The sequence below is a fragment of the Stegodyphus dumicola genome, chromosome X1 (genome assembly GCF_044657685.1).
Source record: "Stegodyphus dumicola isolate Sdum_Otavi_A_Nest chromosome X1, ASM4465768v1".
Classification (NCBI taxonomy): domain Eukaryota; kingdom Metazoa; phylum Arthropoda; class Arachnida; order Araneae; family Eresidae; genus Stegodyphus; species Stegodyphus dumicola.
In genome coordinates this window covers 195,135,519-195,160,010 of record NC_140780.1, presented here as the reverse complement: position 1 = coordinate 195,160,010, position 24,492 = coordinate 195,135,519, and the positions used below count along the sequence as shown (strand labels likewise).

Here is a 24,492-nt window from a genome sequence, read left to right as displayed (position 1 = left end):
AAATCAATAACATGATAGATATGGCCAGAAAAAGCTTAAAATCTATTTAAGAATAGAATTAGAAGTACTGAGCCAAATTTGGAAAGTAAAATTAAAGTTGTGAGATGAATTAATTTTACATTTATACATTAGATGCATTAGATCCCTTAAATCAGCCATCCACTTGACACCGTCCCATAAGGCTTTAAGCATAAAATTTCATTATCTAACTCAAAAAATCTAAAAGAAAAAGTTAATGCTAACTTTTTTATTGCATTTTTAATGACTGTTGTAGGAATAAGGTTGTCCTGTAAGACAGTTATAAAGTAGAGTACTTTTTCTTGGAGGTGTTTTGTATTATTACAGATTCTTTTAAGTCTAAGCAGTAGTGCGTTAATTGTATTGACTATGACCCTTTTAGAAATATTAGAATTCCAGTTAGTTAATTTAAGTGTTGGAAAGTTGAAATCTCTGCGTTTATCGTAGATTTTCAAAAAATTGTAATCTAGAATATGCAATTCAAGGTAAACTATATCATTTTGCACTATATTAGCAGTATTAAGTTGGAGGCAAGATGGGTAGATATTAGCTTTTTCAATTTTGTTGAAGTTGTTGAAGGCAATTACATCATGAATATAACGAAAAATGTGCTGGTAATATTTTTGATCTTCAATTTTTAGTGAACATACAAAAGTTAATTCTTGTGTGAAAAGGAATAATTCACAGATTGCTGTTGGAAAGTTGCCGCCCATAGGTATTCCCTGTATTTGTTTAAAGATGTTTTTAAAGCCAATTTTTCATATATATGTGTGTAAGATAAAAAATATGAATGCAAACTTCTAAATTTAATTCACTATAATCTCTTTTATTTTCTATTTCATTTGGGAACTTCATCTATCTGTCCTAAAAATAGCGCTTAAGTCTAAACAACGTCATTCAAAGTAATCATGCGATCTTACGTAACTCTTAATGCAGATGCCTCTTGACCAATCACCAAATTGAAAACCAAAACTTTTCTCTTCGCGTGCTTCCATCTTGCATAACCACGCACTTCAACTTTTGCTCTCTACTGTGCTAAGATGTAATTTCGCTGGCTTGCTTTCTATCTCAACAATATCAAACATGTAAATCTTCTGTGGAAAGGCACGACTGGAGTGCCAAGTGATTGTGGCCACGAATATCAATTGAAAATAAAAATGGAATTAAAATCGCCTCCACTGCCGAGTTCTTTAGATATTGCCGGGTTAACATTATTAGCATACTGCGCAATCAAAATTCTTCTTCAATATGGATCTAAGCAAGCATCGACACTGCTCTGGCTTTTCCTTGTGCATTTTATGATTACATATATATGTATATGTATATATATATGTATGTATACATATATATGTATATGTATATGTATGTATACATATATATGTATATGTATATGTATGTACATATATATATATATATATATATGGAATATATTCTCGAATGTTTATATATCGAATGCTTCTCGAATGTTTATACACACACACACACATATATATATATAAACATTCGAGAAGTATATAGCTTTCTAAGATGAAAAATGCCTATCTATTTCTTAAATCACAAAGCGCGATAGCAACTGTTCCACTTAAACTGCCTCTCTGTAATATATTCTCAAATTTCTCAATTGATATTGAAACTTATTGTTACATTTGATATCGCATGTACAACGAAGCTTTCTATGACTAGATTAAAAATCGCATCACCTTGTTTTATGCAGGTTAAACTCCAGCCTTCTAGCGATACAATCTGGTTCTGCAAGAGTGAATGCTGAAGTGAAGTGACGGCAATCTTTCTTTTCCTTTGTACAATTTACCATTACGGAAACTTCAGTGTGCTCATGCATGCAAAGAGCGATGCAAATTATCAATTGCAGCCAAACAAAATGGTTTTAGTACATTAATATTCTGCAAACTCTTTCAGAAATAGATGGAAATTCAAAAACAAGAGTTCATATTAGTAAAAGAAAGAAACTTCTTCCTGCGTGTGACAGTAAGTGATGAAAAGTCTGGATATGGTCAAAGTGGAATGAAACCTCATTTCCCTCCCCTCTGAGTTCTGAAGAGGATCCTTTTCGGCGCTGACACAGAAGCTAAAATATTGTCACTTTGTCAGGCAAAGAATAAGCACACGTACTTACGGAATTAGGGCTTGATCTCTCTGTCGTCTCTCTTGTCACCTTAAGATAGATGACTTCCAAAGATCATGCAAGTGAAAAATTGGCTTTATTTCTTTCTTTCCTCTCTTGGCGAATAATAGAAAACATTCACACGTTTTTGAGTATGCTATTTCCCGAAGGCTTACCGAGGTCGGAAACTTTGGATTCTTTCTGAAATCCCTTGACTGATGACATTTCGTATAGAATATACCTTTCTCGATATTAGTACTTTAAGAGTATCCGTTTCATAATGTAGTAGAAAAGTTCCTTTGGGGATCTGGAATTTCGGGAATCTCCTTTCTTTTATTTATTTGTTATAATTTTTTCAGAGTGTTGGTGACTTATGTAAATGCGAAAGAACCATAATGTTACTTATTTCTACAAAAGTTGATCCCTTTCTTTAGTGTTTAGTTTTATGTTACTACTTAGCATGATTTTCTTTCTGTTGTGGCATGGTAATGGGTAAATGAACAACACATTTACAGTTACAGTTACAGATTACAGTTTAGGAAAAGGGATGAAAATGTGAACAACTCTAAATATAAACTCGGGAGTTGAGAAATTCAACTGATAATTTTGTGATTTTGTTGTCTTTTACAGATTTTCTGTTGGCAACACTCATCACTTGTTTTTGTCTATAGCTGGTTAGGGAATTTTAGGTTCGGCAATTTAAATCATTGCAGTTTACAAGAAACGTTACAAAGCAGTAAACAGAACGCGTAATTTAGAATTTCGTTACTCTAATTGACATAGCTTTATTAATTTCTTAACGTGAAAAAAAATAATGATTAAGATAAATTCACAGCGAAATTATCATAAAGTTATTTTTTGCTAAGGTAAGAAATTAGACAAATAATTATGATGATTTTCTTGAATCTTATTCTGAGATGAAAACAACAGTCATAAGCAATAAATAAAAGAACTATACAGGTCCTATTTTTTACGTTTAGAAAACAAGATGAGAAGAAATTTTTTATTCCTCTTTAATACTAGCTTCAAGTAAACTGTTGTGATCCATCTACTTTTTCTCAGATTTGGAAAAGAGGTAAATTCCATTGGGAGCTTGTTGTTTAAGTTTTATAGCCTCCTATTCTTGCAAGTAAAGTACTTTCTTCTAGATATTCCACCTCGAGATTCACTCACCAGCTTTCCTTAAAAGTTCGTAAGAGTGCATAGGGTAAAAGTAAACTCATACTTCAACCAAAATCAGCTAATTTTAGAAGTCTGAACTAATACATTGTTAACTTTTAACGACTATTCTACAGCATTGCACATTTTGAAGTTTTCCGACTTTCCAGAAATTCCAGAGAAACAAAGAAATTTATGGCCTCCTGTTTTAACTCATAATCATTTTCTGCTGTTAGCATTTTACAGCATGAATAAGTAGCAAATTAACAGATTGATTGCATTAAAAAAATTCAGTTAGACTTACTTTTATGCCAGTAGTCATTACACTGCACATTACAGTGAACATGCAACATTTATTTCATTACACTGAATAGGAGTTAAATTAATAAATGTTGCAAGAGTTTGTCAAGATAAACTAAAATGATGTGAGATAAAGCAAATGTAAATAATTTTCATCTAATGTTTTATCTTTATTACATGCATTTCCTGTCTTAAAGATTAAAAACGTTTCTAGAAAACTGAAAGGTTTTGAAAAGGTAAGTGATTCAAGAAACAATTTATTAAGAAGATCGGAATTATTCCAGTATGGTAATTCAAGGCTGTTAATGACCTAACTACTTATGCTCTATGAAGTTTTTTTTTTTTTTTTTTTTTTTTTTTTTTTTTTTTTTTTTTGCTTATGCTTCTGGCAGTTCGATGAATTATGCAAACAGAAGAAATGTTTTTCTATGGCAAGAGCTGTTTGGAAGAGTATTTCATAATCAGCAAAGAGTGAGTTAAGTAAATTCGTCGACACTTTTGATGACATTGAGAAATTGTTAGTTTCTCGCAAAATTTTAAAATAATTGCTTTGTTGAAATCACTGTTCTGCATTTAGAAATGCTTTTTTTTTTCTTTCCTTGTAAAATTGAGTTTTTTATAGGTTTAATACTCCGAATCCATACGATATTAATTTTTCGCTATCATTCAAGAATTTTAGAAGAATTAAGAAACAGTATACATTCAAAATACTTTTTAAAACTTAGTTCTATTCGTTTTTGTCCCTAAAAGAACTTTAAATGTGGAAGTTGTATTCATTTTACTAACTCTTCTGTATTTTTATAAAACTCAGTTATACGACCTAGATTTTATTAATATTACCATTATTTTATTGCCGCCTCTATTTTGTAATATATTACAAATTATATTTTTTGTGCAAGAGTCCAACACTAGCCAGCTAATTTATTTGGGTACCATTGGCTTGTATATTTTTTACGTTTAGACAATAATTGGTATTTTTTCCTCAAGCTCACCTGAAACTGCTCCCTTATTTTCAGGAAAAATATCCGAAAAGAAATGGAGGAAATCTGCCTTTGAGTGACACATTTTGTCTTAAGATTTTGTAAGATGAAAGCTATATCTCACTGCCTAATATTTAAAATTTTCAGTTTCTCAGTTTTGGAAAAATGTTTTAAGCGTTATAAGCAACTTACATAGATTCATTTATTCTCTAAAACCAAGAAAGTATCCCAAGCTAATATCAGTTGGAGAGAAGCTTGTTAAAGAAGACTGACTCTGAAAACACATGTTTTCACAAATTTTTCAAACAGATTGCATCACTGTAGCTATGTTTAAAAATCCCCGACTTTGTCACATTGTACAGAAGCCTCATGAGAGATGAGGATACTAAGGGTCAATGAGCATATTCAGTTTTGCGTTTTGATTTAAAAAAAAAGCCCTATAAAATTAAAAGCCCGAAAACAGATGAACCTAGAACTTTTCAAGATAACGTTCTCAGAAATAGATTTGGATCCTGGTAAAACAGCAAAACCCTAGTATTTGCACCTGATTTGCAATTTAGAAGGAATAACAGTGCGTAAGCTTGAAAGTTTCACTAACAGAGTCTAAAGTTTCTATTTTTCATTTGAAATGGTCATTGTACTTACAGTGTTGACATCATTCATTAAATGATAAATTTGTTAGAAAATGAAGTCTCCAGTATCAGTGCTTATTTTTTTCATCCAAAATGCTGGATTATTACAGCATTTAAAGTCTAATTTTTAAATAAACAAGATCTTAAATTTTCAGAGAACATTAATTTCCCAGCTTGGACTTTTCTCCAGAACATAAATCTATTATTTGATAAATTTAACCGTTGAAAAGAATTCGTCATTATATGTACCAAATAATCAAAACATAATTTAAATACTTCATCTAAATTAAATGGCATTATAATACCTTTAGATGTATCGCTTCGCGAAGCAAATTCCAAAAACTCTCTGAGGACTTTTTTGTTTTTCTTCCTACTGTTTAATGGTCTTTGACCTTTTTGCAACTGAATCTGTGAAACTAACTGTAATTAATAAAAAAGTTCAGGTTGGGCAAATTTGCACTTTTAACCTGAAATGCAAAGAAGTAAAACGAAATAAAATTATTTTCTGGTGGCCCTGAATTCGACAGGTAAGTGAAAAATTTACTCTTTTTCATTAAATTTCTGAAAGCAAATAATTTTTTTTTCGAATTTATGTTATTACCAAGTACAATTTTATTCAATAATTATCAAGATTTAAATTAAATAAAAAAATATATAATTTTGTTTACCACTACTTAGTTTATTTCAGTTTCTTATTTGGTCATTCTCTCAATGTATTCTGTCACAGAATGCGGGGCAAATAAGGAAACAGCATACCTAAGAAATCCTTCAGGTAAATGTTTTTAGATACTTCGTAGAGTCAATATGTTTCTTTTTTTTTTTTCGTTCTCCTTTTTTTTAAAGAGGAGAAGTAAAAAATGGGCAATGACTTCTCCGGGACTCGAAGTCTGGATGTCTCGCATACGTATCGATTATACTCCCAGTTACACCACGAAAGCATGCGGGAAGGAGGGAGAAAATACCTTATAGCTTTATCTCTGTACCTATACCATCTTCAGTTATTGCCGGAAAAAGAAGGAAAAGTTGGATTCAAGGATTATTAGAAGATTGTTCCTTTTAAAATACACTACTGGCCACCGTAAATGCAACACCCTGAAAGAAGCATGCAAATAACATGAAATTTACAACATGCATTAGCGGATGTGAGATATGCAAATGAGCGCAGACGCACATCAGGCGCGCCTGCGGCGCCATTTCAAAGCGCTATTTAAGGCTTGGAGTTTCCGACGATTTCAAGTTCGGCAATTGTGATTTTCTTGTGGTTTTTTTGAAAAAACGATCAATTATGCCTCGTAGTAAACAGCGATCCTCGTAGTAAACAGCGATCATCATTTGATCAATTCTCCGAGTTCGACAGAGGAAGGATAGTGGCCTACCTAGAGTGTGGATTATCTTTCAGGGAAATCAGTGGTCGTGTTGGACGAAACCAAGCAACTATAATGCGGATATGTGACCGTTGGATGCAGGAGGGTACGACGGACCGACGTGTTCCATCGCATCCACCTTAGTGCATCACTTCACGTGATCACAGAAACATTGTGCACATGGCAGTGATGGATCGCTCAGTCACATCACGAACCATAGCACAGCACATTCAGTCTGTGACGCATCATCCAGTGTCTGCGCGTACCATCCAGTGTCTGTGTTTACAGCAGAGTGGTCTGTCCGCAAGACGTTCATTGTTTCGTCTACCCTTGACGCAGAACCACAGACGTCTCCGCCGCCAATGGTGCGATGAAAGAAGGATGTGAACGGCAGAACGGAATGAAATTGTCTTTACTGGCGAGTCATGCTTTTGTCTTCAACGCCACGATGGTCAGAATCGAGTCTGGAGACACCGTGGAGAGAGGATGCTGAACAGCTGCGTTATGCACCGCAACACTGGTCCTGCACCGGGTATTATGGTATGGGGCGGTATTGGATATCACTCTCGCACTCCTCTAATACGCATTGTCGGTACCTTAAACAACCAGCGCTACATCTCCGAGGTGTGGGAGCCAGTTGTCGTTCCTTATCTTCAAGGCTTGCTCACAGCCATATTTCAATAGGATAATGCGCGACCACACGTGGCACGCATTGTCCAAGGGTTTTTCTTGAATCGCCAGATTGAATTGCTTCCTTTCACGGCTCGCTCTCCGTATCTTTTGCCAATAGAAAACATGTGGTCCATGGTTGCTGAACGATTGACCCAGATTACATGTCAAGCTGCCACACCAGATCAACTTTGGCAAAGTGTGGAAGCTGCTTGGTCAGCTGTACTCCAAGAACACATCCAAAGTCTCTTTGAATCAATGCCGAGGCGTGTGGCAGCGGTAATCTCCAACAATGGCGGCTACACTGGCTACTGATTCTGGAAGGAACCACACTTCACAGAAGTCTATAAATTTAATCATTTGATACTTGGTCAACATGTTATCTACTAAATAAATTTTGTTGTGATATCTCTTGTCTTTCTTGGTGTTGAAATTTGAGTGGCCAGCATTGTATTTCATAAAAATTCATAAATCGTAGGTTTTTTTTTTTTTTTTTCGTGAACAAGAAACAATGATGACATTAGGCGAAAATTTAAGCAAGGTACAGAAGATCGTAGTGAACTTATTTTAATTTTAAAGTTAGTTTAGAAAAGAGAAATCAAAATACAAATATTAATCATTTCCTAAATTCGCAGTCTTTGATTTTATATATTAGTAATCTAAAATAAGTCCTGCACATCAGATCTGAACATGGATTTTAACTTAAAAAATAATAAGTAATGAAGTAATATTATAATTAGCTGTTTAAAACATTCTCCAAATAAAGTAAACGAAAAGGTACAATGCTTTTAGCCCAATTCTTGTGGTTAATGAAGATGTTATTAAATCTTAACTAAAGCTATGAATTGAAGCTGTTTCACTCATAATGCCAGTTTTGCTGAAAGTGTTGTCCTTTTTCAGACATATTGTGATTTTATGTTTCATTTACAGCTTAGGGAAAGAATAGGAATTATGATAACGATATATCTTGAGGAATCTTAACATTTTTTTAATATTTTATAAAACTATACTCTCATACATTTACAGAGTTATCGTTTAAGAGTCAGCTGATACGAGTCATAAACCTGTTATAAATATTAACAGCTACGTGCTATTTCTTAGCTACTCTATGACAAGTGATTGGAAAATTTTATCTATTTCATGCCTAAAAATTTCTAAGTGAATCAAATCTTTACTTTCTTCTCTTTTATTCATCCAAGAGCCTTTAGATACAACTTAAAATGTTGGAGAAAATGCTTAAATAAAGTAAGCTCTTCTATGAAATTCGGAATTCATCGAAAGCAAACTTTAAAATTTTATGTAAGTTTAATTAAAAAATTTCTCGGTCCATTAAATTTTCTTTCAAAAGTAAATAGTCAAACTCTCAAAGTAATTGAAAGCCAGCGTTTAGTGCAGAATTGTTTGTATATACACTATCTTTTCTCAAACTTTGTAATCCATGACTTATTAATCCATGACTTAATTTACATTTAAACTCGTTGGATGCTCTTATGTTCAGTAGCGAATTTCCTATCTGCACATTATTATCGGAACCGTGGGAGGAGCTCCAACTTGGACTACAGGGTTCGCAATAATTGCGAGAATTAACTGTAAAATTCTATTGTTTGGCGAAGATTTTAACGCAGATTTGTAATCTGCCAAGAACATTTTGTTTTTCAAGTTTATATGCGAAATAACTAAAATTACAATGATGTACAGAGATTTCAGCATCTGATTAATTGACTTTGAGAAATTACGAATATATTACACACTCGAAAGAACTTCAGAAAATAAATTATTTTTTTCCCTTCTTGCAAAATATCACTTAGACGAATTTTTCTGTTGAGGCCTTTGCTCCATTTTAGAAGTCACTCCCATGGTTGCGATACCACTGTGCACTAGGAAGTTCGCTGCGCGGTACCCAAATTTAAGTTCAAATTACAGGAAACAAGTAATTTTCGATACAGCAAAGGAAATTAAGGGTCCATCTTGCAGATCAAGATACTGTTTTGCTTTGTTTCTAGATTGAAGCAAATCTTTACAGTAGCATGTAATTTAAAGCAGATCCTTTAAAGGGACTTCGATGGTACACAGTACAGGAAAATGCTAAACAGCACTCTGTATAGAAGATGCGATAGATAACTCTGTATAGAAGAACAGATAGTGATTGGTAAAATGTGTGTACTTTCTATTCTTTAATAAGTCTAGTCTTTTGTGGCTGGAATATGAGAACACTGTTTGAGCTTCTGTTAGGCCAGTTTGAAAACAATAAAGGTGAAAAAACTTGGAATTTTCAATCAAGCTTGAGAAAATTAGTTGAGTAAGATCAAATAATTTTCTAAGTGTGTGCTTTTACACTCAACTGTTAAATTCGTGACCGTGCAGCGGTTGAAGCTCAAACTCTAGGACTGATAAACTGTACAAAGATGACACCAGAGTTGAAGGACAATACAAAGTTCGGGAAAGATATTAAAAAAAGAAATCGGAATATTAAAAGAGAACTGATACAATGTTATCTGAATGAAGATGATCAACTGATACAAATGAGTTATTTGAAGACTAAGGAACAGTTGGAAGAATATAACAATGTTGTGTGTCATTGTGTTTTATACCTGAAGCCGCTAAAAAGAAAAGGGCATTGTGCTTGAAGTTACAAGAAGAAAACTTTTGGAGCTGAATTGTAGTTGGAAGATATATATTTGAACCTCTTTACGTTATTTAAAAGTTGCATTAACAAGTAATAAATGTCCAAATGTATTTGGCTGTTGAGGGGCAGGTTAAAAATATCTTATTTGATTAAAATGAATGACTATGTTCTCATACTGATTGCGTTTTTCAAAATAATATTGTCTGTTCCATGTGATTTGTAACATATTTTATAAGGATTTCCGTCTGCCTTTCCTTCTGCTTGCGAGAGCATAGTTGTTTTTTCACTTCTCTGGCTTCGTAAAGTTCTAATGATACCTTCAGTGAAGCCGACTAAAATGTAGTGAACTATAATTCGTCCCCACTTAGATTTGGAGACAGAGTCCCCTCCCACCTCAGTAGCTCTTTAAGTGGAGGAGAATGTAAAGAATTTGTGTTTTCCCTACTACATGCTTTCAGCGTGTAAGTGGTAATTCGTTCAGCTAACTTCGAGAGGTCCAGAGTTTGAATCCCGCAATGGCATAGATGGTATTTCATGTTTTCTCCTTCCAAAAATCCTACTAATTGTACAGCTTTCTTTGTAGTATCTTTCAATCAAAGTTCACTTTAAACTAGCTTCAGTCCCAAACTTCCTTGATACTTAGCTGACGGAATTGATGAAGCAAGAGTACTTTGTGAGAACGAAAAAAGATTGGGATAGATGCAAATGACACTGTGACATGTAAACGTTAGTAAAATTTCGTTCTTAAGAAATAACATATTTAATGCTAATTTTGTTTGTCAGAGAAATCTATAGAAGGCTTCTGCTATCGCCTACGTGCATTATATTCTCAAGCCGTTCTTTTAATTCGTAGGACAATGATGTTTTATACTGTAATTAGTATTTTTCATCCTCCAAAGTTTCCAACCTTTTGCTTTTACTGTTAGAGAGCCGAATCATCCAACTTAAATAATGTTCTTGAAGTAATTATTCTTTACATCATTTTGTTATTCTTACTTAAAATTCTCTAAACTATGCATAATTTGAAAATATATAATAATTAAATAAATATGTTGCATTTTCCTACAATGATGTACCAAGCTAAACTGACAAGAAAATAATTAAATTTATAGCGTCATCACTCACAATATAAAATTAAGAAGGAAAGGGAGGGAAAACACTTAAATTGGCATAGATTTTTAAATAAAATTCTTTCAAATACAAAGAAGCTACCATAAGTCCTTTTTCATCTGGAGCAAATGAAACTTTTGGTAAAATCATTTCTTAGTTAGTTTTCGCTAGTTAAAATTGTTGTTAAAAATTGTTTAGTTGTGGCTGTATTCGAAAAAATATACAGAAAGATTTCATGAATACATCGCCTACCAGTGAGCAATATCTTAAAATTTGACACCGAGTAGTTTGAATTTATCTAATCAGGAAATAATAAGTTCTACATTTACTTGAAACGAAAAGTAATAGAGTTGGGCACTTACCAGATGAGTGACAAAACTACTTCAGCAAGCAAATAAAATTGGAAATAAAATTGGAATAGCAAATCAAATGCTAATTTTCTTCTGAGATTTTTTTGACTGATTTGAAATTTCTTTGATTCTTTGATTTTTTTTTTTTTTTTTTTTTTTTTTTTTTTTTTGAGATTTTAACTGCGATTTCCTTTTCAAAGCAGATATTATTTATTAACTTGCTGGACTCAGAGACACCTAATTCGCATTTTACGATATTTCGTACATATATTTTTAATTCAGTATTTCAAGGTACAGTCCAATGAAACTGCCATCATCAAAGGTCCTGAAACCGAATATCTCTCCGCAGCCGGACATCCAAATTATAATGCAATGATAACTCTTTCTTACACTCCCTTTAATTTAAAATTTAATTAGTAAACATTCTCCAGCCCTTCGAGCAGTTGAACACAGAAACTCCCAATCTTTCAAACCTATTTTGTTACTTTGTTCTCGTCACCTGTGCTCTTAACTCCACTGACCGCTCCTTATTTTTCATTATTTTATTCACTGTGAAGGTTGCCATTCTTTATTCTCACCTCCTAATCTTTTGATCGAGTCGCGCCCAAAAGGTCAGCAGTACTAGTCAAAAAGCACTTTCAAGATCATGAAAGAAAACATATAATAAGGCAACTTGATTTTGATACTTTGACGAACCTTTTAACATTCAACTGACAGTAATTTGGGATAAATAAGCTAAATAAATAGTTCCTAAATCAATTAAAATATAAAATACTAAATTAATAAATAATGAAACAATTTAATAAATAAAATAAAATTTTAAATTAGATACATATAATTAATTAAGAAAAATATGAAGAGCGGAAAGGAGGTAAATTTATTGAGAGTAATTTGACTAGTTTCCTTAAGAGCTATTCGGCACTTGGGAAAGAGTTTGGTCCAGGTTTCCTCCAACTTGATTATACTTACCCTTACATTTTCTTGCGATTTAGAGTAGGATGTATCTGAGTCATACACAATGTCAATGAGGTCTATCACTTCAAAAATTCTTCTTTAGTTGGAAGCACTAGTTACAAGTCTCTGGTTTCGACCTTGAATTCGATTGCTAGTTAAAAAGATATTTTTGAAAGACATCCAACAGTATGACATGAAAATTTTTAAATGAAATAGTTTAAGCACGGCTAGTTGTCTTTTAATTAGTGCAATCAGAGATTTGACAAATTTCTTTTTCTTCCTGTTAAACTGGTCAAATCAACAGTCTTGCGTATGCAAAAAGTTCATGACATTTTGCTCACTTCTGTCTGCATATAGCCTTTTTTTAGTCAATTTTTGCAATAATCTATTGTGAAGTTCCATTATGTTAATCTTATCTGTTATTGTGATTTAGAACTTTGCTGCCAATTCTCCTTACCATTTCCCTACCAGAATACAATTCAGATTTGAGAGTATTTAAGGTGAATTTTTCGGATTTTAAGACAGGTCGGTTTTTCTACCTCTCAAAGCCACTTACTAGGTTTCGCTACCTGTGATAGATTACAATTCTTCGGCTTTGCGTCATAGCTGTCAACATTTAAACTGTGACGTGAGAAGTTTTGAGCCAACTTCGCGTTAAATCAATTTTGGCTGCTAGACTTAGTTTTAAATTCGAAACGGACTGTTACTTTAAGTTGCATCGCCACAAGCGGTTTCTGATTTGTAAACACGAGTTCTGCGTATATGTTCAAGTTCTGATTTAATAAAAAGGTTTGTTTTAAAATCTTCCCAAGAATCTCTCGTTAACTTCAAATCCAGCGATAATTCTCTCCAAGTCTGTCAGGAGTTTCCCACTATTTTATATTACCAATGAATCAAGAATTCGATACTGTTGTTAAAATATTTATATTAACTGTCCAGTCAAAATTCCTCTTAAACAGAAACTAATAAACTTTTATAAAGCATTTCAGAATTTGTTGCGGTCTTTATCAATTTTAAACGTTTAAAGTTTACCAGAAACCTTATAAGGTATTTCTCCCTTCTTAGTATGCTTTCGTGGTGTAATGGCCAGCACACTAGGTGTGCATTCGAGAGGTGCGAGGTTCGAGTCCCGGCGTGGGCATTGCTCATTTTGCATCTCTCCTGCATAAAAAAAAAAAAAAAAAAAAAAAAAAAAAAAAAAAAAAAAAAAAAAAACCTTATGTCTCTACAGTGGCGCCCGAACTAAAAAACGTGGTGGATTATGATTCTCTACCACCAGGATTTGGCGATTGGGTCCCCTAATCCTCAGCTGTCCTTTAAAAGGGGGTATATAAGGTATTTCTCCCGTCTTCTTAGCATGCCTTTCTGGTGTTAAGGCCAGCACACTCGGCGCGTATTCGAGAGGTCCGAGGTTCGAGTCCCGGCACTGCTCATTTTCACGTCTCTCAGTATCAAAAATCTTAATGTCTCTATAACCTATCAGCAACGCAATTGCTTTAATAAAATGTGTGAAAAGAGATATTTTTGCACAGCTTAAGCATTACATATGAAAGCTGAAAGAGGTCAGCTGACGGACTTCCTACAAATTTTTAAAGCTGTATATGTTTCAATTAACAATGAGAAAAATTGTTTTGAATGTAATGAACTCAGAGCCTTAATGTTATACACTTAATATAATAGTTAATACACTTAACATGAGAGTGACAATGTTTTATATCATTGCTTGCTTAATGGTTATTTCTCATTCTGTTACAGCTTTGCGGCATTAATAAATTTTTTACCAAGAACATAAAGCAAGAACGTTTTAACATTAAGTTTCTGGACTAGAACAACAAGACATTTACATAGTTTATTTTGTGCTATTTTTTAATACTCTTACCGAAATATTATAATTTCAAAATATGTTTTTATCACAGAAGTGTTCTTTGAAATGATTACTTACAAATGACAGTATATACCTATATTCGGAAACTATCCATAACTAGATAGAAATGCTTTATGTGAAAATAAGAAAATGTGTTTCTCAGTTTAAGAACTATATTTTCTTCTCATCTATATGAAACGAAAATGGCTTGTTACATAGTAGCATAATATGTGCAAACAATGCACTATGTAAAGAAACAATAACTTTTATCTACTCAATAAAGCTATATTTATTACAAGCAGAGTACATTTTAAACGATACAATAAAACATCTGGGAGTGAGAAATAGAAATTTGCAAATACAGGAACTTGAAATATGCCGAACCGGTACTAATGGTCAAATCGATGAAACGAGAATGAAGCCAATTCGTCATTAGGAACAGTAATATGCTTCAGATTTTGCTCCCAAAACCGAAGTGGAATGAATTCTAATGAGAATGAAAATGTCATGTAAAAGATAAAAACATTTTACATGGTACGCAAAAATTGCATATTTATATTTTTACATAATTTCCATTTGCTCAGATGATAACGTTATCCATACGTTTCTATAGTAAATAATGAAGATTTTGTAACTCAAAAAATGCAGAATAATTTCAAAAATTACTTATAATGAATTTGCATAGCAATATAGCAGCGATAAAAAAGGCAAATACAGTTGCTTTATTGATATAAAATGTTAAACACTATGCTATTAATGTCCTGTACTTTTGTGACTATTTTCTTAAACTTCTGTAATTTCTTTTTTATGATTGCACAATTGACGTAGCACCTAAACTGACATATTATCCATAAAAATAAAAACAAAAAATAAATAAATATGAATTCATCACTTAACGTAAAAATAACTTTTATAAATGTAAAAACATTTTCAGTGTCAGAAATTTATATGGAGAAATGATACATGAATGTATATCTCACACGAACTTGAAAAATACTATATCCCAGATTCAAAGAAGGCTTATTACTATCAGAATTTTATAAGTACCACTAAGAATAAATTACAAAAATGTATGTTATCCGAAATGAAGCTTAAGATCTCTAATAACTTCATTATATAGAAAAACATACACATAAACAAATTAGGTAATTGTTATTATTCTTTATAGTAAAAAGTCAGTTAAAAAGCATCATGCTGGAATATAAAGAAAACAAAGGATGAAAAAAGCTTACATATTTTGTAATCTCAATCCCTTTTCCTACCTTTCTTCTTTTTACTTTTATCTTTTCATTTTGTTAAAATAGTATGAATAATTAATTTTGAATCTAAATTAACCTTCGGAGGAGCGACATTTCTTTACAAGTTATCTCTGAATTCCTTGCAGGTGATCACTGGTAATAACCACAGCTCCTGTTGTTTAGGCTTCCAGTGCTCCAGTGTTTAACAAAATCTGAAACAAAAAGTGAAATTTAAGTAATTCTTTATTTTGTGAAGCTAAAGAAAGATGATTTTTCTAAGAGCTTGCAACTGCATTTTAGTCCGACATGTTGTTTCGAAACATTACCGAAATTATCGCCTTTCTCTTGAAATTGCGAGAACAGACAGAAAATTCAATTACCAGAATTTAAAGACGTCAGTAGTAAGGAATGAATACTCCTACTCTCTTTCTAATAGTAATAACAGCAGTATTTTCTTTCCCTTATGATATGAAAGTAGCGTTTTGGGAATTCGAAATGGAATTCAAGTAACAGTTGGCTTTTTAGCTAAAATCGATGTGTTGTATCTAGTAAAGTATAACGTGACAACAATAAAAGCTCCCACTGTTTTCCCGCTGACTTTATTTCCAGCCAATTCTTAACAATTTCGTCTTTGAAATCTAAGGCGAAGTTATAACAGTTTAGGGATTCTGTCTTCTTTACTGAGATGAATCATCTTGAAGAAATAATAAAGAATTCATTTCAAAATAATTTCATCATAACATATAAACATTGGAATAAATGAATAACCGCCGATATTGGTTATGTCTAAGGAGTATAGTATAAATCGCTTTACTATTAACATCTGTACCCCCCCCCCAAATATAAACAGCTCCAGAAAATTGTTGGAAATATCTTGTATTATAAATCGATATTAATAACAAAATATTCATTTATGATATAATGAAATCAGTCTCAGGAACTTGTTGAAGCCTCCTTCTGCACTGTTATAAATAGAAAACAATAAAAAATCCATTATGAGGATATTAAGATAAACAATACCGGGAAATTATTGAAGCTATCTTGTACTACAAACTAAAAGGAATGGACTAGTCCAAACGCTATTACTTATTCGACGATTAAGAACTTAGTTTCTAACTGCTTTTAGAATCTACAGTACGCTTTCATTTAATTTATGTAATTAGGTTTTGAAAATTATAAATTTTCTGGCTAAAAATTTGTTATATCTGAAACTTTATATTATATTAAGTGAATGGATATTTTTTGTAGTGAACGAAAGATTTGAATTGAAAAAACACTTGTGTGTCCTTAATGGGGAGGGTGAGATAAAGTGTTTCAGATGAGCATAATCGAAGCATGGAAGCTTTTTATTAATGTTAAAATTAGTGATCGCCTTGATATACATATCGCTGAGGTATAGTTTATTTAAATTAGTGGAAAGTTAGACGACTGGAACTATAAATAGATGAGTAATAAAAAAATAGGAATTTTAAATTTTAGTAAAATTAAGTTAATTAAATAAGCTAAAATTTACTCGTAGTAAAGCTTCCTAAAATTAATTCTTATACACTATAAGGGTTCGGAAGCTTTATATCAGTATGCGATAAATAATTTTGTACCAGCTTACATCTTAATAACGAAAAAAATGTAGACAAAGAAAAATGCATTATTAAACGTAAATAAAAGCTAATTCCATCTGAAAGTTTTACTGTAACAAAACTATTTTTGCAGATTATTTGATAAAAATTTAGTATCAAAGTGGTTCAAAACCATTATGATAATCGGCATAATAATTTGATCATATCACCAGTAATTTACCTGTAAGTTAAATGGTAATTAAAACCGTAGCTAGCAGGCATATTTATTCTAAAGCTTCTTAGATATTAGAAACTACGCATTACAATTGAAGTAGATTACTATCTTGAAACGTATCGGTCATAAGTAGTATGTAGCTTAACGAAACTAACCTTTTAATAAAGTTTTCAGAACAGCAAAAATGAGCCAGGAAAAATAATAAGAACTATTACCAAAATTTTTTATTCATTTTTATGTTATGTAAGTCGAAAGACCTTCGCAATGCTAGAAAAATCTTTCTGGTCAAATGTCGATAATTTTATGAATGCCAACTATTTAGAAATATAAAGGAATACATCAGCGAGCAAAAGGTAAAAAATATGAGAAAAATTTATGCATAAAAGGAAACTTCTGTTTTCTGTCCCTTCCGGTCCAGAATATATTCAATAATAAAAACGAAAGAAAAGAGTTTTATCAAAAGTGAGATCAAAACCATTACGTTTTTATTTGAATTAAATCAAAGACACGAAGATATAATATCGTATTTACGCAAGCAGTTTTTTTTCCGGAATCTTCGGTGTTTTAAATCCATAACTAACTAATAGTTTGATACTTAGTATCGATAACTTGGTTTCTATAACTCGATAATTTGTACAGCTGACTTTAAATCGGTACTTGAAGTAACAGTTTCTACAGATATGGCATTCCATTTTGGCTTTCGACGTAACCTTCTGCTGCAAGGGTGTATCAATCTGTTTTACGGTGTATTTGTTGTTGTTGTTGTTTATTTACTGATTTACAAATAAATATCTTCGAAGAGGGGAAAAGGAGCTGAGCTAGAACAAGCTAACGAAAAGCATTTTTGATACAGCATTTTCTTTAGGGAGACACAAGGGCAAGAGAAAAAGACTATATCTCATCGCCAAGGAATTCCTCTTCTAAAGATCGTTAAGTGTAATCATGGTTGGAACCTATGAGCAATTGCGTCCGTGCTTGTCATTCCAACTTCTTCCGGAGATAGACGTTATCATTCATCCATAAATCTGTTAGAGTCCCTTTTATTAATTCATATATCTACAAAGATACTTTTCTGTCTGACATTCACTTGACTTCGGTAATACACTCAACACCAAGCCGTGATACATTTTAATAAAAGATTTCATTTAAAGTATAATCCTCCTTTAAAAGATTATAATAAAGATCTACTTTAAAACATAAAAAGGAGAAAACAACCCCCTTTAAAAATGAAAAAATAAACGAAATAAAAATCTGATTACCTCCTTAAAACTATCTGTATATTCATATTCTCCTTAAAACTATCTGTAAATTATATGTATATTCGTCCCATTCATTTACCTTCAAAACCAAAAGCTGAGTTTGATTTTTGGAAAAAATAAATAAAATTATGCCTTGTGAGGAATTTTCGCATTCCCCCCCCCCGTCCAGTTATGTGGTGCAAGTAACAACTAGCAGTCGGAAAATCCACATCTCGAATCCCGGTGAAGACAACAGCTGAACTTCATCAATACGTCTAACGGTCTCTGTAACTTAGCTAATCACTGATGAGATTTGAAAAGTTTAATTGCTATGCAAGAAAATATTCCCTCATTATGAGATTCACGTTTTTAAGTCACACAGTTGAAGCTGCTTATTTTCTGGTATGAAACTTAGTTTAAATATGAGGAAACACGCATTAAAGAGTTCCATTCTTATGCCAGACAAACAGGAATGAAATATCTCCTCCATTTATAATTTCTACTTCTCAATCTTTTTTTTTTCCTAGTTTTTCTTTCTCTTACGTTACCTAGAAAGTTTGATCAAACGGGGAATTAGATTACAATGAAGCTTAAATGAGAAAAACAGTTTGAAAAAGAATTATCGAAGCAGCCTGTTCCTGTGAAAACTAACCCCGCCCCCCCAAAAAAAACTGCTACGGTTAAATGAACTTAGTTGCCCCGCCATTACAGGGTGCATTCAAACTCATGGAAAGCCATGAAACACATTATGTGAAACCTCATTGAGAAAAATCACCAAGCTAAATAATGTCATGAAGCTTCATGTATAGATAGCGCTTGAAAGAGAAAGGACATAAACTGCATCAGAGAAGGAAATTTCTGCAAAATTTTAAATCATGGAAGAGAACGGTTGTCGCAAAATCAACTGTTAGGAATATTGGAAGATCTAGTTTTAAAACTATGCAGAAATTTTTCTAAAATTATCTAGCTACTTTATGTTGTTTCTACGTCATTGTACCGGAATTACCCTTTTAAAGCACAAACATTCTCACGCTTAAGTATAGCCTCTTATCTTACTCACAATATAGTCCAAATAAATGTAAGCTTCACTAAATAGAACTTAGTAGCGTAGAACGTTCTTCAGTTAGAACCCTCTAGCAATGTTCAAAAGTTTGATCCCACAAAGAACGATATGTAACGTGTATACGAGCCAATTTCCCTTAGAAAGTCCTCCACGAAGGCAACCCTCCCCTTAGGCATATAGCTCTAGTGTGCTTTGCCATAATTAAGTAAACCAAACGCACAAAGAAACGAAAATTTTGGAAACAGACTATCAAACGTAATATGGAAATGCAAACTCACAAGACAGTAAAATTACAAATCAAATGATAATGTCTTTATTTTATTACTGTTAGTTTTCATTCCGATCTTTTGCCATAATTTAAGCACAAATTTCAATTATTAAAATAGAGAGATCTTTGATAGATTGCCTTAAATATCAACCACACTAGGAAAAATCCTACATTTCCTACATTTATCCTATGGATTTTTCAAAGAAGTTTTTTTTTTTTTTTTTTTTTTTTTTTTTTTTTCCCAGTTATCGCATGAGATATGTTGTGTCTTGATTAACTGAAAAATATCATTCAGTTCAAAAACAATAGCAATTTTGGGAAATTTAACTATAATTAAACCGACTATATTTTTTATGCATCTGAAGTGTTGAAGCGAATATATCATGAATATGAAATTTCTGAATTTACAGAAAATGCACATTGAAACAGTTTCAGGATTCGTGAGTCTCCTTCGAGTATTTAAGAATTAAGCCATTTTACAGTATTTAAACAGACAGCCTTAAATGCTTCCTGCTTAATGAGAGATTAAAAAGTGATAAACAATAATATCACTCACTCCTAATTTTTTTCTGTGTAATGTGTACCTCATACTTTTATCTTTCCAACCACTTTTGCCCTTTTCTTTAATTTATTTTCGAATAATTGCAAATGCGATTGGACTAAATTTAAAAGTTTGAGGAAGTGATGAAAAAATGCTATTCTACTTTTATATTTACACATGCATAAGATTTAAGTGCTAACTAACTAGCATGTAAATCCTAATTTTAGCAACAACAACAACAACAAAAAAAAAAAAATTAATTAATAGAAAATGGAAGAATGACGGAAAGCGATTTTATTTAAAAGAATTAAATTTTAATAAAAAATCTAAAGCAATTATTAGAACATAATACTCTTGGCACAAGTATGATTCTTAAGTAAAGTTATGCAATGAGAAAAACTGGATTGAAGTTGATTTTATTTATAATTCTATCAAACATCTTGCTGCTGACAAATAGCATAGCTGACAAATGTCTCTTTCACATACATGATTCTTTATGTTCACTGTATTTTTTCCTCAAATCTTTAGATTTGTTTAGATACAAAAGTTTGGCAATAATTTTATAGTCTATAGAGTACACGATATTGAAACTTATTTTGTAGTGAAGTAACTGAACAGCAAGAGCAAGAGAAAGCAGTTACAAAAATTTATCTTTTTATCATCTGTGATCAATGGAAAACTTATAATTTTTAGTGAGTTCAGTTTTAGTGCACCTTACCCACTTTGCACAAGTACTGTAAACTTGTATTAAATGTATACCATTTGCTTGAGGACATTTCCCAAGGCAAATAGCCCTCACATGTCGTGATTAATTAATCAGCAAATCAAGTTCTTTGACAGAGCACTTTTAAAGGTAACGCTTAATTCCGTTAAAATCTGCTTTCATTTAAACTGATATCTTGCCACCTTATTTGTACCATGTAATAACCCATTTGAATTTGCATGTGCAAATTTTCAAGCATATTGTTATGCTGTATGCGATAAATTGATCAGAAGAAAAATAGTATGAAATATATGCCTTTTTAGAATAAGGGGAAAGAAATAGTTTATTTATATTTAAGATATTTAATAAATTTCAGATGTAATATGAATTGTTTCACAAAGAAAATTTTGTCTAAGGGAAACAAATTTATGGTTTACTTTCCATATTAGTTAAATCTTTTTTTTTTTAACTTAAGACAATTTGTCAATCTTTGTTTTAAAGTGAATTGAGCTCATTTAATATTCATGGCCGAGTTCAAAATACTATACGCACCAGGTACTTAAAACTAATTTCCTGTAGGAAGAAATGTTCTTGGAATATTACTTTTTAAGAATGTGTCAAGATTTTAGACAGGTGTAGTCTTCCGGGAAGATGCTTAAGGTCCACCTCCTTTTATGGGTCGGTTAAAGGGTGGAGAACAAAAAGAAAACAAAATTGTTCTCTTTTGTTTCAAGTCCCACCTTACACGGAGCAATTAGTGTGGGTGTGGATGTCGATGTATTTTGTTCGCAAGGTTCAGTTACATTTTTCTATTATGTAGTTCTTGTTGCAGAATAAATTATGGAAATATCTGTTTTTAATGTCTGTCTAAGGTACATCTTATTTTTGGATGTATTATTCTTCATTGCGCATAATATTGATATAAAACAGTTTCAGTCGCCTTTAGTTGGTAATTTTATATGTAATTGAAAATCAGAAATAACTACAATTCTGTCCCCCCTCTTAAAAATGTTATTTCAGTTTATTCAAACAATCGAAATTTAAATGGCGTTTATCTGAAAACAGCAATACATTGACAATGAATATAACAATAATATCATATCATTAAAAATTAAAAATATTATAATATCATTGCTATGTTTAAGGTTAGAAAGAGATAATATTTAAGAAAAAGCATATATTTCACTTATTTTTTCTTAAAAAAATTTGCACGGAATATTTAACATTTTTTTTTTACCATATATAATTTTATAAAGTTAAATATAATATATATATATATATATTCAAGCCTTTGTGTGCGCGCTTTTATGCATATATATATATATAGATAGATAGATAGATATTAATTGAAAAAGAAAATGTAAAGCGAACTGGTAATTAGACGTAAGACCTATCTGGTCTCAAAAACTTTTGCGCATAATGCTGCAAAAAGATTCGAAAGAATAGGAGTTGGTAGGAACATTGCAGCAACCTTGCTAAAAAGTTACCAGGAGCTGTAGCTCCACGAAATGTTGTAACATAGTACTACATAAACAATAAGAAATTTGTCTGGTAAAACTGGAAAAACTGTATAAGCGCGATAAAACTGCCAAATTTTAGTGCTAGAAGACTTGCTAATGCACGAAAAAAATTAATCTGACCGTTGTGAAATGTGGAAGGTTAACTCACATGAAAAATGAATAACAATTTAAAGACTCGGTACAAATAAAGACTCGGTAAAGCATTAATTAAATCTGAATATTTTAAATAGTGGCTAAATGGAAAAAAGAGCTAAATACTGGTAGTTCAAGCCCGGTTCAAATCTCGGCGAATGGGCTGGCCATGGGTGTTTTCGTGTTTTTTCTCATATGTTAAACCTCAATCACACTATGGTTTCGGCTACGCGAGACTTGACATCGAAAGGGATAATTCTCAGAACTCGCCCAATTCCAGGAAACCCACGTAGCTAGGTTACCATTTTTACTTACCACAAAGACTTGAACGCCAAACACTAATCGATTATCGCTCAGAAGTGATGCTTCAGAAGCAGAACTTTCATCTGATTGGTTGTCTGTACGCGGAACAGAGGTCCAGCCGAGACATTTTCGGTGAGGTTTGAAAAAATCCCGAGTAGTCACAACATTGCTTCTGTAGCTAAGCGGGACTTCGCTTCAGGAGGGGCTCTTTTTTCTAGGAATCCCCCCGTTTAAACAGTGCTACCAGAACCTCGTTTCTAAGAAAAGTCCCGTCTATCAGGGACTGTAATGTGTGATAACCTCTTTACAGACATGTGAGAGTATTTCTCTTTGCAAGCCTTCCACGAAGGTCTTCCTTCCCTTAAGTAAATAGCCCTCGCATGTGCTTTGTTGAAACGAAAAACAAAACAACAACAAAAAAAAAAAACTGAATAATTTAATATGTATTTTACATACAACGGAAAAGAAATGATTGAATTGTAGCATCAGCAAATGCTGATAGAGCAGTTGTATTCAAACTTTTCGGCAGTGCGACCCCATACAAGTGCAAACGACCCCCCCCCCAAAAAAAAACAATTTCACGATCTCTGTCAAATCGTCGACCCTCATCAATACAGACTTTTATCTACTTTTTTTTTTTTTTTTTTTTTTTTTTTTTTTTGACCTCACTATAAATTTTCGCAATCCCAAATAGCGTCGCGACCCACAATTTGAATATCGCTGCATTAGAGCATTAAGACTAATATGTTATACCTATATATTTGATTACATGGCTAGTAATCCTTCAGCAACTTGGAGGAAAACCTTTTCTTGTGCAATGATACGCCTCAGTTAGTCAACCCGTGCACCAGTTTTATTTGTCATTTAAATTATATCTCAGTACATCACCCAAATATAAGTTTGGCATTACTCTAAAATCCTGAATCTGAGAAATCATTTTTTGGAGATCTTTTTGTTTTGAGAAAAATCGGTTTACTTCATGCATTACAGAAATGAGGATTTTCTTCCCTTTAGCATAGTGCAAAACCAGAAAAACAACTTAGAAAACATATATATGTGAAAACAACAAAATTATAGATTCGCGGTTTTGGCATGGAGCTGATGGTATATGTGTACTTATTAAACTAAGTTTTGGAACAGTACATACTTTAAAATACAAATAAATTCATTTTCATGTGCCATCATAAGTGTTTGCCAATCAAGGAATTACACACATGTCCATAAATTAAGGATAATGCAAAATCAGGCAAAGGAAGAGTTAGAAGCAAAACAAATTTGACTTATTTGTAAAGCTCATTTATTAAACAAAAGGTAAAGAGCAAAAAAAGATGCTATATGTTTGAAATTATTAAAAAAATTAGCGCTTTTTTCTCCCTGGAGCAAATTACAAAAAAAAAAAAAAAAACCTATTTACAAAAAACCAATATTACACGGATGGTATGATTGCTAATACATTGTATGTCTCCCAGACGATGCAATACCGTCCGTACAACGCCTAGGCATGCTGAGTATCAAATTATCGATCTGATGATCTTAGGGGATATTACA

General features: G+C 32.3%; 1 long non-coding RNA gene across 2 annotated transcripts in view; it reads right to left on the bottom strand.

Moving 5' to 3' along the window:
• Positions 1 to 24,492, bottom strand: part of LOC118191271 (uncharacterized) — a 56,242-nt gene that overhangs the window by 15,336 nt on the left and 16,414 nt on the right. Inside the window, exons 4-5 of one of the 2 annotated variants that reach the window (XR_004758559.2) lie at positions 15,380 to 15,597; positions 14,419 to 14,634 (exon numbers count right to left, since the gene is read on the bottom strand). This is a non-coding gene — a long non-coding RNA (uncharacterized LOC118191271). Of the gene's footprint in view, positions 1 to 14,418; positions 14,635 to 15,379; positions 15,598 to 24,492 lie in introns of those variants that run through there. The other variant, XR_004758558.2, reaches the window with a different exon arrangement.